Source organism: Ixodes scapularis, unplaced genomic scaffold, assembly GCF_016920785.2.
Source record: "Ixodes scapularis isolate PalLabHiFi unplaced genomic scaffold, ASM1692078v2 ptg001185l_1__unscaffolded, whole genome shotgun sequence".
NCBI classification, from domain to species: Eukaryota; Metazoa; Arthropoda; class Arachnida; order Ixodida; family Ixodidae; genus Ixodes; species Ixodes scapularis.
Window position 1 is genome coordinate 207711 of NW_024610114.1, and position 17751 is coordinate 225461.

The window sequence follows — 17751 nt, forward strand, 5'->3', positions numbered from 1 at the left end:
TATCTGGAGAACACCGAAGTAAACTGCAGTCGGTTCGTACTCCGTGCGTTTTTGAACGGCACCAAGAAAGTACACACGGCAAACGTGCGTTTACATTTCCTTGTTTTAACCGACGTTCTAATTAATTGTTGTTATGAGTGTCCTTTTTTTTTTCAATACTTATATTTATATACTGGAAACTTTCTTTTATTCACCAACGTCTCAAGTGAGGCTCGAACTGTTCAGAACCAAAGGAGAAGAGTATCGAGCCAAACCTTATTTATTATTTAATTATCACCTTACTGTTACAACTATGTTTTGCTATTGATGACTTCTACAGCTTCGCGATTTAGACCCCTGTTACACGGGCACACTTAACCGCGGTTAACTCAGCTTAACTGCTGTTGCGCGGCACCACAGATACCACACTATACTCTCGGACAGCTATTTCAGAAGAAGTGAAGAGCGCGCGCGCTCTGCTTTGATGGGTGCTCAAGATGCTCAAGCGCACGTTCGCCCATAGCTTTGACTGCATAGCTGCAGAATGTTGTCCGCAAATATTGTGCGCTGACTGTGGCTTAGCGTAACTGCAGTTAAGTGTGCCCGTGTAACAAGGGTATTAGACAATGGAGAATTTAGATCGGTCCGATGACCCCGATAACGATATCCGATACTTCGCCGACGTCTTTGCGTATGCATCATATCGTTATCGCGGGTATCGGAGGTATCGGAAGGATCTACTAAATCTCTCGAATAGTAGGCAACGGCTGCAACGACGAAGCTTTGCTCTACATTCGAGGTAAATAGTACTTCTCTTGCTTCGCTGAAAAAGCTCAATGCAGAGCATGAAGCATTCGTGAGGAACAATATGGCACTCCCATCCAGTGCCTCACCTCAAATGGTGTTCAGCGTAGCAGTCGACATATTAGAGAGTTTTAGTATACCGTTTTCATCTTCCGCTCCGCTCTGAGGGTGCCAAACTGCGCATGCGCGGCCCGCTTCGCCGGAATGGAAAGCGGAGGTCCAAAAACGCGTTTTAGTAGAGCGTTTTTCTTCAGCGTAAGAGCGTTTTGAGCGGGTTCAAAAAATTTGCTTGCGTAGCCCCACAAGTGGACGTTTATAGTACTAGTAAGACAAATAAACCTAAGCGTTAACACCAAAAGAGTAAAAGGGAGCGTGATTGTAGAGGTAGTAAAAACGAAGGCGACAATATTGAGCACAAAAGAGTAGGCACACACCTGAAGAAATATCAAGCTATAAAATATAAATATAACCGTTCCACCTTGTGTGCGAGTGAAGCCGAAGGTATAAGCATGAGCATGTTGCTCTAAACAGTGCTTGGACTGCACGAGCGCGCGTGCTTATCAAGGACGCTGAAAGGCCGGCACTCGCTCTTGTAGCTTCTGCTACTTAAAGGGAAACTGAAGCGGTTCTCTATTTGAGAAAAAACATTTCAATGGCCTTCATTCTACCTCCAGGATCAGGAATATCAAGATTATTTTTCAATTTGGTGCACGGAGGCTTCAGAAATTAATTTTTAAAGTACCGCCGAAGCCCCTCCTTCCCGGGGCGTGACGTCACACTAGGAGCGTTCGGAATACCTGCTCTCGCGCATCTTCAGCGCCTGTCAAAGCTATGCACGCACACTCTTGCTATTTTCAGAAAGGTCAGAAAGAGACGTCACGACTGGTGTCAGTGCGGGAAAATATACCTGGCAAGCTTGCCGTTGCACGCGCTGAACACACGAGCGACACGCGCTTGGAGGCCCGAAGATCCTAGTATGACGTCACGACTGGTCGAATGTTTTTTCGCTTTTTCTCGCTTTTAGTTGCATCTTCGGGGAAAATAAAAGTGATATTCAGATTCACGGGATAGAAATACGCCAGAATTCACCCCTAACTCGTTTTTTTCAAGAAGTGTTTCAGCTTCCCTTTAAAACTGAAACAGATTTACTTATTCGAAGTAGAAAAATAAGAGAAAAGGACGAAGTTTGCGCATTGAGGGTACATCCTTTTGCGTAGTACGAGTACAGTGTTGCTCAAGGCTAGCAAGGCAACTGCACGATGAGTCCCCGCTGTTCTCAAGGAAGGAGACTTCTACTAACGAGATTAAGATGGCGAGACATCGAATCTATGATTCGTATCCCTCGTGCCATCAAGCGCCGAAGCTTCCTTTCCGAACGCGGTTTGCTGGATATTTCCAACGTAGAAAAGAAACCCTTTAGGAAGCTATCCTGCTTAAAGAAGGACCTGGCTGTTCTGCATGCGGGCCTCCAAATACCAGCACCCGACAGATCGGCGCAGGGTGTTGCCAATCTGGCGAGACGCTTTGCATGGTTCTTCCTCGACTGGCCTATCCCAACCGTCTGTTCGTACTTGGATGAGCGTTTGGACGGAACTTGTCGGTGTTCTTCAGTTCTGTGAACCTCATCGTGGGTCACATCAACGAGAGGTTCGGCCACCTGCTCGCTGACATGAACAAACGTAGGTGGTTGACCCTGGCGAAACTAGAGCTGTGCTCACAGGTGAGACCCTGCATGGTTTGTGTAAATTTCGCGTTTCCATTGTTTCTAGCACAGCTGCTCTGTCTGGTGAAAAGTTACTTTTTTCTATACGCCAAAGGTGTACATGGGCAGTGTCAGGAGAAGTCACGACGAGCGCGTTCGTGATCTATGAGTATTAGTAGGCCACTTTTATGAGCCGTCTTTGCTCTACTTTACGCTCTGCGAGAAGCATCGTCCCCACCGCGCATGCGTGGCCCGCTCTGAGTTGGAGCGTAAAGTTAGCGGAGTGAGCGTGCGCTCCGCTTCACAAGTTGTAAAGCGGACTGCCCTCAGCGTCCTTAGCGTGATCGCTTAGATCTCAAGATGGCTGCACTTACTCAATACGCGTCGATGTTTTTGACCGTGACCTCAGCTTGAAAGAGGTCGAATCAAGAAGTAAAGCGTACGCCCCGCGCGTAAAAAGTAAACCATTCGATTTGAGTTCTTTGTAACACAAAATAGCATAATCAAACGAAGTGAACGAGTATCACTTTGCAACCAGCACGGCGTCGGTAAAGTCGTCGCGTTTTGTGGACGGCCTATATGGCTATGCAGTCAGATGTACGGGTGCGCGTGCTTGAGCGACGATTATATCTGTGCATGCGCCCTCCTGTCGAAAATGCCACTGAAAGCTGACCACGAGCATAGCACTCGCAAGCTGCACCAAAGAAACCATTCCTCTCAGCTTTATTTATTCACACTCGCTCGCAACTTTTGAATTGTTTAACTTTCCTCAAGAAATGTTTGCGTTGGATTTCCTTGGTAGATTTAGAAGGTAATAGAAACTTGAATCCAGCCTTTTTAAAAGTGCAACCCATGGTGCCGCTAGTCTTCGAGGCCGCCTTATTTTGGCCAAGTGTCTAGGGGGCAAGAGAGCTACGTCATTGTTTGTCGCGGATGCGAGTCTAAATGTATTAGACACGAATGCTGCGTCAATACTGAATATGAAATGGGTTCTAGTCACAAGTCTCGCACTAAAAGCGATGCCCAAAATATGGCGGCCGAATATGTTACCCGGTGGTGTTTTGAAAAGAGTTACCAATAACGGTCGAAAGAATATTCCACGTCAATTTTTTGTCTGGTCAAAAACCAGACAGGCATAAACAATGCAAAATTTAGCAAACACAACCCTGGACTTCTAAGCAATAGTGGTAGATTAGAACAGTTTTCAGAAGTTTCGTTTTGAATTCCGGCGTAGCGGGCCTCGCATGCACAGTTTGACGGCCACAAACCTTAGCAGAATTAAGAAACAACTATATATATATATATTAATTTACGATACCCAGTTTTTTACAACCCTACAATGGAAATACGCTTTATCTTAGAGGAGTAACAAGTCCCATATCACATGTTTTGGTAGTGTTTAAATACTGCCGTGTTGTAAGAGTGTTTTTCTTTGTCTTTTTTATTAGGCCGTCAAGGACAAGGGAACGTCAAGGACAAGGGTTTTGTTGACCGCACAGCATGCCCATATGCCGTCCATCAAAAAAATTAGAAGAAGACCACAAGAGGGTGCTCGTCGTGAAGCACCAGGCAGCTGATGTGCGCAGACGGCATAATTTGACGGCTGGACAAAACCTACAAAGACCATGGGCATTTTTTTGTTTGTTTAATATTAGAATGCATAAAATTATCACAGTAAATCATGTTCAAGCTTTTGTACTGGGCGAAATACCTGTCCAACTGGGCTGAAAGGCATCTAGAAATATTTTAATAAAAAACGTTTACTAACGACTCCCATTTTGCTTCTCAGATGTGCGTGTGAATATTGCATCTAACCAAATTACAGTGTTACTGTTGAATTCAGCATTGTAAGAGTAGACTATGTTGCGTGGCCTTCTATTGCAAGAAAAGACCGTAGCACAAGTGAGGCAGAAACTGGGCAGGAGCTTAAGCTGAAAAACGCACTTTCATAAACACACAAAAGAAATAAAAAGAAGTGTATAGTGAAGCAAAATGGTTTCATGTCACCCCCCAAGGCAGATACATACACTGCGCTCCACTGTTAATACGAACACGAAAAAAATCGCTTTTATTTGCAGTTTATTTTTTTGACAGCTATTGAAAAAGCTGAAAATTTGTCGCTCAGATTGGTGCCCCAAACGAGCGCTTTATTCCACACCAATAGGCAAATGTCAGCCCCTCGAATTTAAGGTGAAAAAGGAAAACAGGATATTGAATACTCCCGCTAACAGTGTCGCGCAGTGTACATAAACACCAAGGCACCATATCACAAACCGAAGCATACGAAGAAGAAAAGACTCATTTCATTGGGAAAAAAAAAAGTAGAGATATAACTGGAGCACTCGCTTTCGCTAATTTTCACTACCTTGCTGCCTGAAGTAACCAAACAAAATATCTGTCCGTTTGCCGACTGCTTTAGTCTTTGGTCTTTAACCTTTAATTTCTGGCTCTGGAGAGCTGCGGCACCGCGGAAAGCAGCAGCCCGTACCACCGAGGCCCGCGGTGCCGCGTCTAGGGAACATGGTAATGTGATGAGTATATCGTGCAAGATGAAGACGACATGGGTTGTTGGTATTGGGGAGGGTGGCAGTCCGATTTACAGGAGTCCAGACTTCGTGGCGGCGGGTTGGGCGGGTGAGCAGCGAGCTATGAAGATCTTGCACGCCGTTCGATCAGTGCATGAAGGAGCACCAGGAACATAATGGCGCTATTGCTCACTGGGGTCCACTGGGGTTAAAGAATCATGCTCCAAGGAGGTAGTCCAGCCGAAGTAGAAGCTGCCGCCTCCGAGGAACCGAGGCCCAGGGCTCAAATTGAGACACCGCCGTCGCCCGGTGTGTCATCCTCTCAACATCATCGTCGTCAACTCGCATAGAAAAATCGAGCCCGCTGGCTTAGACAAGGCAGCACCTGTTCCCACCGTTCAGGGGCCGTAAAAAGATTGCGGCCAGCGATTTCTCGAAGCAGCCAGAGGTTCTTGACTACCGTGAAACGTTTTCTGGGGGACGCCTTTTCAAACAAAGTCTGCGCAGCTTCTTAGCGCAGCGAGGTTCATAAGGGTCAAGCGCGCTCCCAAGCATGATTTCAAATAGCGAGCACCCACCTTTCCAGAAAAGCACCATCTAGTGAACCTTCACTGAGAGTGGAACGTACTTCTCAAAATGGCGACGATAGCGGAGCTGACGCTCCACGCTCAAATCCCAAAGCGGGTCGCGCATGCGCGATGGCGACTCCGCTTTCCATAGAGCGGAGCGGGAAACCGAAAACGGTCTACTAAAACTCTCTATTGAGTAAGAAATAACGCAAAATGCCTGACGAGACTTTCGAAGGCCAGCTGTTGCTCAAAATACTCAAGGTCATTAAATGGAACACGTTGCAACAATAAGAACTTGAATGACCCTCTTCCCTTTGTTTTTTACTTGAGGACAATAATGTTAAAAGTAACGCCACGAAAGTAACGGATTACTTTTTGGGGTAACGGTCAGTTACTTTCATGGGACGGTAATTGTAATTGTAATAAATTACAATTTGGCCTTGAGTAATTGTAAATGTAATTCGTTACTATTTTTCAGTAACGTGTACAAGTCTGCATAGAACTGCCTGTTTTGTTTTTTCGCCTTTAAAATGTTTCTGTTAACGTTTCCTGTCTGCCGATCTGCCGATAGGGGGCAGGGGCTTTGTCAAGCTGCACATTTTGCAGCTTTTTTCCCTGTCTCCGTCACCCATATGTACAAATGGGAGTAAATAAATGAATTGAATTGAAAACTCATCTCTGTTACGTCACGCCGCGGTGGTGGCGCGTTGGACGCACTTCCGGTCCGGGGCTGTGGGCGGAAGTGCCCATGTGAGACGTGTATTCCTGCGTTGTTTTGAAAGGAACCAGACAAAAACCTGCCTTCTCGTCAAAATTCCGCGACTGGGGCTGTACCAAAAGTGTCGAGAAAGATTTGAAGGTCAGTTTGCATGCGCTCGGTTCGTCCGAGAACGCGGATGTGCTGTGAAAAGGGAAAACCAGATGCCGTCGGACCGCGATTGCTTGGGCGGGAAGCATTTTGGGTTGAATTCACGGATACTTCTGGCCATCACATTTATTTGCTTTGTTCCAAAATGAGCGCCGGAAAATCGTCAAGTTGTACGGACCACCTGCGGACTACGTTCAGTGTGTCTTCAAGTTCAAACGGCCGCCTGATCGTTCGAACTATCGTCTGCTCTTTCAAAAGTTTCTGCTTGTCGTCTGCTCTTTTAGAGGACACCGGCCCGTAGACCAAACGTGGGCCTGATACTTGCGATAAGCAGTAAGTGCAGGCCTCAAAAGACTTAAGTTTGAAGGTTAGTAAGCAGACTGGACGTGAACAGTAGATACAAGGAGATGTTGATCATTGTTACCAGTGGCCATCACCGACTTGTTATGCCTGATTCACTTGGTTAGATTCTGCTTGCGATTTTCAGTATCGACGTCGACATTTCAGCTACGGTTCACGCTTTTGCAGTCCAAGCGACGTCGCTACTGAAAATTGCGAGCGAAATATCATCATGTGAATCAGGCTTTAGCGTATATTCTGCGGCGTCCACGCGGAATGAATCGCCGCAAGTCAGATGATTGACGCGAAGTTTTGCGGTGTAATGAGCCTCGGTAATTTCGCTGACGCCGCTCAAGTAGTCAGGCATCGTTAGGCTTAGGAGGACGTAGAATCAACAATTTCAACGCCAAAAAGAGCGCGGGGACTCACACCCACGCCGACAACATCTCATTTCAAGGGTTTCTTTATGGGCGACGGCGAGCTTCTTGCCCACACCCCCATCGCGCATGCGCGGCGCCGGTGGCGTTCGCTAGGGGCGCTCCGGGCGCTCCGGGCGCTCCGGGCGCTCCGGTTTGTTTGTAAACATGAGTTGGTGTATATTATTCATAAAACACTGAAAAGTAACGACAAAAGTAACGTCGTTACTTTCACCGTTACCTCAGAAAAAAGTAATAGAACTACAGTTACAAGTTACATTTTTAAAAAGTAACTCGTTACAGTTACAAGTTACCAAAAAAGTAACGAAATTACAGTAACGTGTTACTAGTAACGCGTTACTACCCAAGACTGACTACAAGGCTGGTCCGGGTCACCCTAAGAAACGGCGTCACCAAAGAGAGCGTCCCTCACCAGTTCCGGTTTCTTGGCGGCACCGTTCTCGTCCTGGTGCCCGACCGCGCCCCTTTATGCCTCCAGTGCAAGAACACAGGACACAAGAAAAATAGTGCCGCGTCCCCCGCTGCAAGGACTGCCACTTATACGGCCACGCCAGGACGGACTGCGTCGAATCCTACGCAGCCGCAAACGCCGGTTCACTTCCCGACGAAAACACCGATCAGCTGATGGACGAGGGGGAAGCAGAGCAAGATTCGTCCGTGAATGTTCCTGAGTACACCCAACTCCATGGGCGTACCAACCGGGGGGGGCAAGGGGGGCCCTTGCCCCCCCCCCCCCCCCCGTTCTCAGAGTGGGAGGGGGAAGACATGTGATTCGCTACCCCCCCCCCCCCTGAAACAGCCGCCACTGGGCAGGGCAAACACTGGCCGGCGGCGCCCAAGGGATACCAAGGTCACCACCCCTCAACCCTGGTGGGGGGTGGGGGGTTAGCCCCCTTCCCCCTGCCTCAAAAACAAATTGGTACGCCACTGCCCAACTCGTTGCACGAGGGACTAGCGGAACGCCAGCAGCCGCAGCCGAGGAACAGTCTCCAGAGGTTGGGCTCCCTCAGGACGCTTCCTCGGGTGCAGCCCACCAAAACGGTCAGGCAACGCCCACTACCAAGCCCAGTGGCAAGGCACACAAGGCACAAGCTCTAGCGCCGACAAAAGATGCGGTACCAGACGACGCGGCACAAGGCGAGGAGGAGATGGTAGTGTTTGCTGCGGCAAGCAAGCGACCGCTAGAACAAGAGGGCCTGCAGCGGCGAGGAAGGGAAATCCAACAACGCCGGAAGCTCGCCGCCGCGGCGAGACGCAGTTGGCTCCGGCCGCCGAAATTTCAAATGCCACGGGACGATATCGTCCTGAAAAGGCCTCCTTAGTAAAGATACTTTTTTTTTAACGCTACGCGAGGAGTGATTTTTTTTTTTTTTTTGTATGTGCGTATGTTGGGGTTCCCTTTTGTTGCATCTTCGGGTAAACACGAAGATATATACAATTGAGAATCGTAACTTTGAACTGCGTTAACCTCATCGTCCGTAAAAGAAAATGGTATTAAATTAACTACTTAAAAAAATAAAGGTTTAGTGGGTAGCGTGTCTGGCTCGCAATCGAAGGGTCATGGGTTCGGATAACGCCTCCGCCTAAAATACTTCAATTTTTTTCTTTAAGGCAGTGGAATTACTTTATAAATTGAAATCAGTTAAGACATGGGGCGACCTTTCATTCGGATTATATGTCATGTTTAGTCACTTTAATCCCACGCGTGACGTCACGTTTCACGTGAGAGTTGGGGGTTGTTTGAAATTCCCACGCGAGGTCATGTCCCAAGCAGCACGGATTTTGGCCAAGCAGTGGCCATTGGCTGGGGGTGTTCTTGTGGCCAGTGGCCAAACAATGCTCGGCCGATGCCTGATGGCCAGTGGCCACTGGCCAATGGCCACGGAAAGGCCAGTCATCGGCCCCTCTCTGGCCACTGGCCAAAGGACCATTGCCAGCCATTGGGCAATACTCGGCCAACTCCGTGCTCCTTGCTGCGACGTCATAACCCTATCGACCAGTCCTGAATTTTCCGGTCACAAGGCCACCGACGCCGACGCCGGCTTTTCCGCGTTAAAACAGCTGTTGGCGCCAAATCAGCCCTCCCTAACTGCGTCTTTTGGTTTGGGTCATGGTTGGGGGCATGTCCCTCCAAACCGAAAGACGCCCCTGGCTTCACATCTGGTGGCGTCTTTCCCGTGTGGGCCAAATAAACCGAAGAGCGAGGTGGTGCAATGCCTTCTATTGGAGAGGAGCTCCAGCCGTCGCACCCCATAGCGGTTAAGTTGATAACTAAACCCATGGGAACAACAAGAACACGAACTATTTATTTGTGTTTCTGACGCAGCGCTTGGCCGACGTAGGCGAACGCTGCGTCAACGTTCGGCTGGGCTCGTGCTCAGTCGGTGAAGCACCGATTGAAGTCACAAACTGAAGCAGCACTCGCGCATAATCTGTCCATCATGATGGCGTCCGGTAGGCGACGTGAAACACCAGCAGTACGGCCTTGTCACCAGGAGGCGTTGTTTGGTGGCGGTCAGGGTACGTGCACCTCTCTCCCTTGTCTTGTTCGATTATTACAGTACCTCGCTTGGAGTATCAGGAGATGTCAAACCGACCACGTACCTAAGACGGGTCAACACCACTTAAAATAATCGAGGCCTGGCAGCATCCTTCCTCTCTCTCCATGGAGCGTCATCGCACTTAGACGGCGCACTCTTTCGAAAATGCAATGCCACCTAGTGGCTCAAATAGCAGTCTAATTTTTGTATTCTAACGGGAGTAAGTAATTCTGTGGCGTGTATGCTTACCCGCGGTGTAATTGATACACTCTTTAGGTGTGGACACGGCGGGGCTGAACGCGCGGCGCGAGGAATCAGATAGCGTTCGTTCGACAGGCATCCGAAAGGCAGCATTATTCCGCTGCCACCGTGCCCGCGGCTGACAGTGTCGCCGGCGGCCAAACGGCGAAACTGTGTGAGAGCGAAAAAAATTATCTCGTTGCCATGACATCCCGGTACACTGTGGTCTTTCTGCACGTGCGACAACCTCGCTGGAGCTCTGCGCGTGTGGAGCATGAGGTGGCACGAGCCGTCTTTGCCGTGCCGACGGGTCGACGAGTCATTTGCCGGCGCCGCTTGAAACCATAGCGAGAGAGAGAGTGAAAAGCGAACTTTATCTGCACTGCGGGAGGAGCGCGCTGTCCTCAACTGATGCTTACGCAGCTGGACATTAGTCAAGCCCAGTGGACGTCTGGTGTCTCAGCTGTAGATGAAAAATTTAGCCAGTGCGGTACAACCGCTAGCATGGGGTCTTTAAAGGGGCACTGACACCCCAAAGGTCGTATTTATTTTTATTGTCTAAAACGATGCAAGTTGTAGTCATAGACACGCAAAAAAAACCGCATCGCGAAAAAAATTTTTTCCGCGCGCGCGCGCGCCTTTTTATTTTTGGCGTTTGATTTTCCCGCCTCTCGCCTCCTCGCTTCTTTTGATCGGTGACGTCAAAAATCAGGAAATTTAGAAGCTTTGTAGGCGACATCTCTATAACATTTAATTACGGCAATCTTAAAACATGTTTTTTAACGCAATTGCGAACGCACTACGGCCCTTCTTTTTGAAATACCAAAAATCGGGAGTTCGTTGTGGTGCCGTCTCCTGGATTTGTATCCTCCAACGGAAAACAGGCGACACCGCTCAAAACCGGTCCGCCGCAACGCCGGCGCTAGCCGGCACTCGCTCCTATCCTCCTCGCTTTGGGTCGCCATGGCAACAGCAGGGAGTGGTGACAGGAAAGTGGACTCTCAGGTCTCCTCAATTTTTGACGTCAAGGCACCGGCGCCGATCGCGCGGGAACTTCGAATTCGGCATTTGGAAATTGTTTTTTTACTTCACGAATACTGAATTCCCAAATCTCAAATTTTGAGGGTAACGTCCCGGCATCGTTTTCAATCGTTTCGGATAATAAAAAAAAAATATGATTTTGATGTGTCAGTGCCCCTTTAATGGTCGCCACGCAGTAGTGATACACGACAGCACCCCGATGCGATGCTCAACCAGATCGGAACGGGGAAGTGATTGAGCCGAAGACCTTGGATTCCGCAGCTCGAGCTAGTAGTATTCTAGTATATTTCCGTCAACGGCAAACGCACTAATGTTACGGCGTTATTCGCTGTACGCTTGTCTTTCTCTGCTCGTTTCAGTTTCGGTGGTGTCAAGAAACTGTCACTTTGTACAAGGCACTTACTTGAGTAAATATCTCGATAATGTTAAACTCATTTCATTTTCATGAGCTGTCTGGGGTGTGCCGAAGCCAAATGATTCGCATGACACCTCAAAATGCTTAGCGCTTAGAAGCTTATAAGTCTCGTCAAGCTGACATTAAACACCTGACTATTATAACGTCTGAAGTGTTTAGACTCCAAGTCCACATCGGTGCCTGTCTTCAAATACTTCCTTCATCAACCATCAAAAGAAAAAGCCACCAGCACGTACAAATGATATACACTTCGACGATGGTAGCTATAATAATAATAATAAGCCGTTATTTGCTCCGTGCCCCAGAACAGCCTTACGGTTTTCATGTGGTGGCACGTACGTACATTGAAAAAGAAAAAAAGCTGTGCATCGTAACAATGCTGTTTTAAACGATATACATGTGTCACGCGGTGTTCATGCTTGAGGGGGGCCAATTCACCGAAATTGTCTAAATATGGTGACGCTGACTCGCTAAATAATATTTCATGCAAATTATTGCTAACATTGTTTTTTTTTTTTTTTTTTTTTTTTTTTTAAGACAAGGACAAAGTAAAGAAAGAGTTGTGCACAATCGAGCTGGTGCGTGAAAATTAACGCGGCGTAGCAAGACAGCCTCAATGTCTGGCCACGTATCGAGGTGGCCGGACAGAATTCCGGAAAGGGTTTCTATCGGACCCGGGCCCGATGCAGAGCGCCCTTCGACGCTTCGATTGGACGCGAGGCCCGGTCGAGCGCTGACACACCACTCGTGCGCAGTTTGTGTCTGGGCTCCGGCCCATTGTGATGATGTCGAAATTCTAGTGCGCGGGCGTTGCCTACTCTATAGTCGGTGACAGGTCAAGAACGAAGTGGACGCTCCTCCCAACTCTTGCCACTTTAGCAGAGCGAACGTTGAGAGGAGGCAACCTCCTCTCCAGGGTTCGCTCTGCTAAAGTGGAAAGAGTTGGGAGGAGCTTCCACTTCGTTCTTGACCTGTCACAGACTATAGGCGGTGTTGGTCAAGCGTTCTAGTTGCAGGCTGTTCCAGCAGATCAGGATTCGGACCACGCGAACTCAAAATCCGCCAAATTCACCCCGCGAAAAAAAACAATGTTTTTTTTTTGTGTGTGATTGTGTATTTTTGTTTAGCAGACATGGATTTTTGTAGTAGACGAAGTAAAAGCATAATTTTATTTCATTCTTTCTTTTTTAACGAGTCCGCGGTTTATCTTATACACCCACCGGCCCGAGGCCTTGTATGCGTTGACGTTTACACCGGAGCCGAAATTCAGACGCGGGTCAAGTGTGCTCGTGTGTCCTGACTCCTGACGTAACCATGCGGGTCTGTTTTTAGTTTTTCTTTTTTTACCTGTACAATGAAGCTTTTTTTTTTGTTTTTTTGTTTTTTTATTTCAGAAAATTTCAGGCGGTTGTTCGAGGCGCTCAAAGAGAAGCTGTGTATCCATGAATGAACTACGATTGGTCATATGCATCATATCAGAGATACGCACAAAAAAAAACATACAAAATGACAATTTGTTTTTAATAAGTCAGACTTTTTTTTATTATTACGGGCCAGTTACAGCACGCAGCGCTACAGAAAGTCTGTTTTCCCACGGTCACTTCTGCGACGATTAGAGTTACCGTTCTTACCATAGTTTTACAACTTTCATTGTCCCAGGCGCACGGAAGTTACATGTGTTGTCACCAGTCTTGGGTAAGTTACTTTTAAAAAGTAATTCGTAACAGTTACTTTCAGAAAAATGTAGCGACGTTACCGTTACAGTTACCGCATCAAAAGAGTAACTCGTTACAGTTAGTTACTTTTAAAAAGTAACGAGGTTACTTTTAAGTTACTTTTCTATAACACGAAAAATTTAGGAAATACTCGAAAACGCCCCTCATCAAGTTTTATTGAATAAAAGTAAAAAAGCACGCTTTTTACTTCATATTGTATCATAGCAGCAGTTGCTTCTAAAAATTAGTGTCTGAAAGCTTCTCTCGTTTGATGGCGAACACGTCCCTGCCCTTGCTGAACGGACCGCGCGCAACCAGAGCAACGAGCAAACCCCGCGCGAACAGCAGTACGTTTTGTCTCGACTGTTGGCACCATGTCGGAGTAGTGGCGTAAATCAAAATACAAAACATGCGGAGCGCGGAGCAGTGGTGCTAATCATTTGATACGAAAAATTCGCAGTGCCCTTTGTGTGTATTGTTGTTTCACGGTTGATTCACCCGATTAAAAAGCGTTTGCGCAGAAAAAAGAACAACCGCAGCATAGATGGTGCTTCAAGATACTAAGATGTAAGTGTTCAGTCATAAAGTACACGCGCGTGCGTAAAGATAACTAAATTTTTTTAGGGGCGAAGCTCCTAAGGGTCTAGCCTTGTCCGGCGTCCGTGCTCACATCGATTGCCATCCCATCTGTCTTCTTTAAAAAAAAAAAAAATGTTTGCACAGTCAACAGGATTCGGACCTGTGCGGGGAGACCCCAATGGATTTCTAGTCCATCGCCTTAACCACTCGGCCACGACTGCGGGATGAGTAGGGGGATCTGAGATGTGGTAGTAACTCAAGAGATGGGGATGTCATGGATGAAACGTTGCATGCAGCCGCACAACGTCTATACAGGAGAGGGCGCTGCGGTCAAATGCGTATATAATTGCGTTAAACTTTGCATGCATTGGCTCAACGTTTATAGACGGGAGGGCGCTGCGGTCAAATGCTCAAATCCGTATATAACCAAGTTCCATACCACACATTCCATACCAACGGAACCCGGAACTCAACACTACCCATGAGCAATAAAAAAAAAAAAATTCAGCACCATCAGCACTACTTATGAACACAATCAGTGTCATCAGCACCACCAGAGCTTCGCTCCAATCAACATCATTCCCTCCGTGGAGATGCGGTCATTTTCTTCATCACATCGACACGTGGCTATATTCGGATCGTGACTTACGAGAAAGAACGTATTCACAAGTTTGTGCATGGCCAACTTGACACTCGAAATGTTGGAACAGACAATTTGGAAAGTACAAGGATGGCTAGATTGGGGGGGGGGGGGAGAAGGGGGGGGGGGGGGGTACTCGTTCAATCATATGTAATTCATAAAAAAACTGGAAAGTAACGACCAAAGTAACGTCCTTACTTTCATCGTTACCTCAGAAAAAAGAAATAGAACTACAAGTTACAAGTTGCATTTGTTTTTAATTTTTATTTTATTTTTTTAAAGTTAAATTTTTAACTTTTAAAAAACTCAATAATTTTTAACTTTTAAACTCGTTTAACTAAAAAGTTAAACGAGTTTTAAAGTTAAATTTTTAAACTCGTTACCGTTACAAGTTACCTAAAAAGTAACTAAGTTACAGTAACGCGTTACTAGTAACGCGTTACTATTCAAGACTGGTTGTCACAACGTGGATTGTCGGTCGCCACTCCACCTTAGAAAATGATCGGTTCGCCAGCTGCCGTAGGCCCGCGCAATCGGTGGATATCGACCGCCGCTATGTTCGTACCCACAACAAGGAAACCACTGCAGAGATTCACTGGCCGTCATGTATCGTGGGTCCAAGCGGCGAGCGCATGGAGGGGTGGGGGGCTTCTTTTTCTTTTTACAGCGGAGCTGTTAAGGGCTAGTTTCCGCGGGATCGTGTCCGCCAGCAAACAAATGATGACACAACAGTCCGGATAGCTACCACCATCTATGAGCGACGGCGGAAACCAGACAATCGGCTTGCCAGTCGTCTGGTTGCTGCTGTCGCTCATAGATGGTGGCAACATTTCCAGGCCTTTCCACTTTTGCTTGCCGACTTGCGGCCGGTTATTCCTTCATCTCCACCATAGTACAGCTTCGCTGGTTTTCCTTCTTCCCCAGAGTGGAAAGGCTGAAAGTTTTGCCTATTGGATATGCACTCCTGGTGAGTGCATTGCTGCTGAGCTCACGATGACGTGTTGACGGCAACCTTCCATGGTGTTTTCGCAACTCGGATTTCCGCTGTCGATCTTGGCACACGATAAATGAGGCCTCGCTTTGAGCACGCGCTTTATTATGAACTCAACGTCTAGTAACCCCACGCACCGCGGAGAAAAAAAATACAAAATTTCTATAGAATTTGTTGAGAATTTCACGCGACATCGTGACATCACGCGATACCGAGACGTCACGCGACACCCTGATTCCACAAGACGTCACGTAACAGCATGATGCTAAGTGACGTCACGTGCGTCACGTTGTGACGGGACGTCAAGGCATGACGTGACCTCAAATTACCCGTGACACTCAATCCATATTTAATATTTCACGCCACGCTACGTTCACAAAGTAATACATCGTCTATCAACTTCCTAATGCATAGCAAGCACCGTGATTGTGAAGCCGGATATGCCGGAATAGAAAGCCGAGCATTCGGAGTAGTGCTCGGAACTTTGACGAGCCAGATCCGACCTGGGCGTACGTCCAGGAATTGATTAAAATTTAAGGTTCGGCACTTTCTATCGGCAATTTTTAGGGTTGACTGGACGGCGGGAGACGTGTTCGGGCGACACCAGGTAGATAGTCAAAGCCTGCGAATCTTAACAGCTTCACACTGAGATGGAGCGAAGACTCGGATCGGACCCGAGTGGTGCGGCAGCATTCGGCTGGCCCTCATGTCCATTCAACGTGTAGAAGGACGCCCGGCATCGGCTCTCGGGTCCAATCGCTGAGTTGGCGCCATCCGACTGTGGTGAAGGTTCCGCGGAGAAAGAGGAGGACGTTCGCAGACCCCGATTACTTTATAGGTGGTGTTGGTTTGGGCCAGCCCTTCTCCCGTTCGATTACACGTTTGCAAGTTTCAAACGCCGGCACCGAGAAGCCATCTCCACGAAGCGAGTTCATGGCCGCGACTGCGTTTTACGTACGCGGGGTCATCCTAATAAACTTTCCCCATCGTAAACGTTCGAGCCGATATTCCCGATCGTTAACTCTCGAAGACAGTTCACCGAGACGCGTCGCCATATTTTCGAGCCTCCCGATCGTACCATCGCCTTTTCTTGTCCGAACCCGAGGGACCGAAGGTAGCGGGCGGCGTGCCTGGGAAGCTCTGCTCCGTTCGCCCCCACCAAAGCTGACAGTGCGGTGGGAGGTACACGCATTTGCAGAACCAATCAGCTGCCTTTTTTTCATCGCCCTACCCCACTCTCTGCGCGGGAATACCACTGATCTCTACTCTACGGGGTTGGATGCCGCTTAACAGCCACCCGAAGATCGATACTTGTCCCAAACGCCGAGTGCCCGCTGTTACGGTCCACGCCTTGCGCTCTTATCTCAGCCTTAACCCTTTGCGGACAGATACTATGACCAACTTAAGAATCACCTTTAGCATTGAATCCCCTAGAATGAGGCATTTGAACACGGTGCATACACACTTAATCAATCAGAATCTCGAAATTCTCACACCCTAAATGACTTCCCAGAAGTCTCCTTGGGTCTGCAAGCACAGTTATTGTGTAACAAGCAGGCTCTCTTGACATAACGCGAAAAACGCCAGAACCTTAGACGCTATTCGGGCCGATGCTCGGAAGAGTTGAAAAGCATGTCAAGCTCGCCACTTCCGGGACAAGCTGCTTACTTCGGGTGGTTTCGTACCTGTTTGCTCCATGCGCCATTTAGCTCCCTAGTGGAGATCAGCGGCGTGCGGAGACGGGAGTGTGCGTGATCACGTGACTGAAGATAGACGAGAGATTGGTACAACGAGCACGTGACTTCCACCGCCCTGTCAGCTTGGGGCAATCCAAGGAGGCCAGGAACCGTATTCCCAACACGTACCGAGAGAAAATGTGCAAGGAAGATAAAGCGTCTTGAAGATGGCGCGTCGAAATAAAGAAAAGAAAAATACAGTGGCAGCCGGAGGAACTGTGCGACAGAGTCGTTCTTTGAGTTTAGGACGTTTCTTGTCTGTGCTTTGTCGTTGTTGCTTTCACTGGCTCCCCTGCGAGACAGAAAATAAACTCACGGTGCGAGTTGCCGGTCGGTCGCGCGCGCGCCGTTCTTGCCCCTTCTTTCCCTCTATCTTCCCTCGCATCTCTGCTCGTTCTGAATCCACGCGTAGCACTCCGGGCAACGTGGGTGGTCCGGCTGTGTCAGGCAGTGGTCGTTCTTTAGATGGAGGCCGTGATTATTGTGTACGGCTCTATGTCTTCCTGTCTCGCTTACGTCCTTCTTTATTCCTTCGCTTTTTTTTTTCTTTCTCCTTCTTTTAGTCGAGGGCTTCATCATCTGCTCTTTCTCTCTCTCTTTCACTCCACTCTCCTTCTCTGGTTTCTATCTC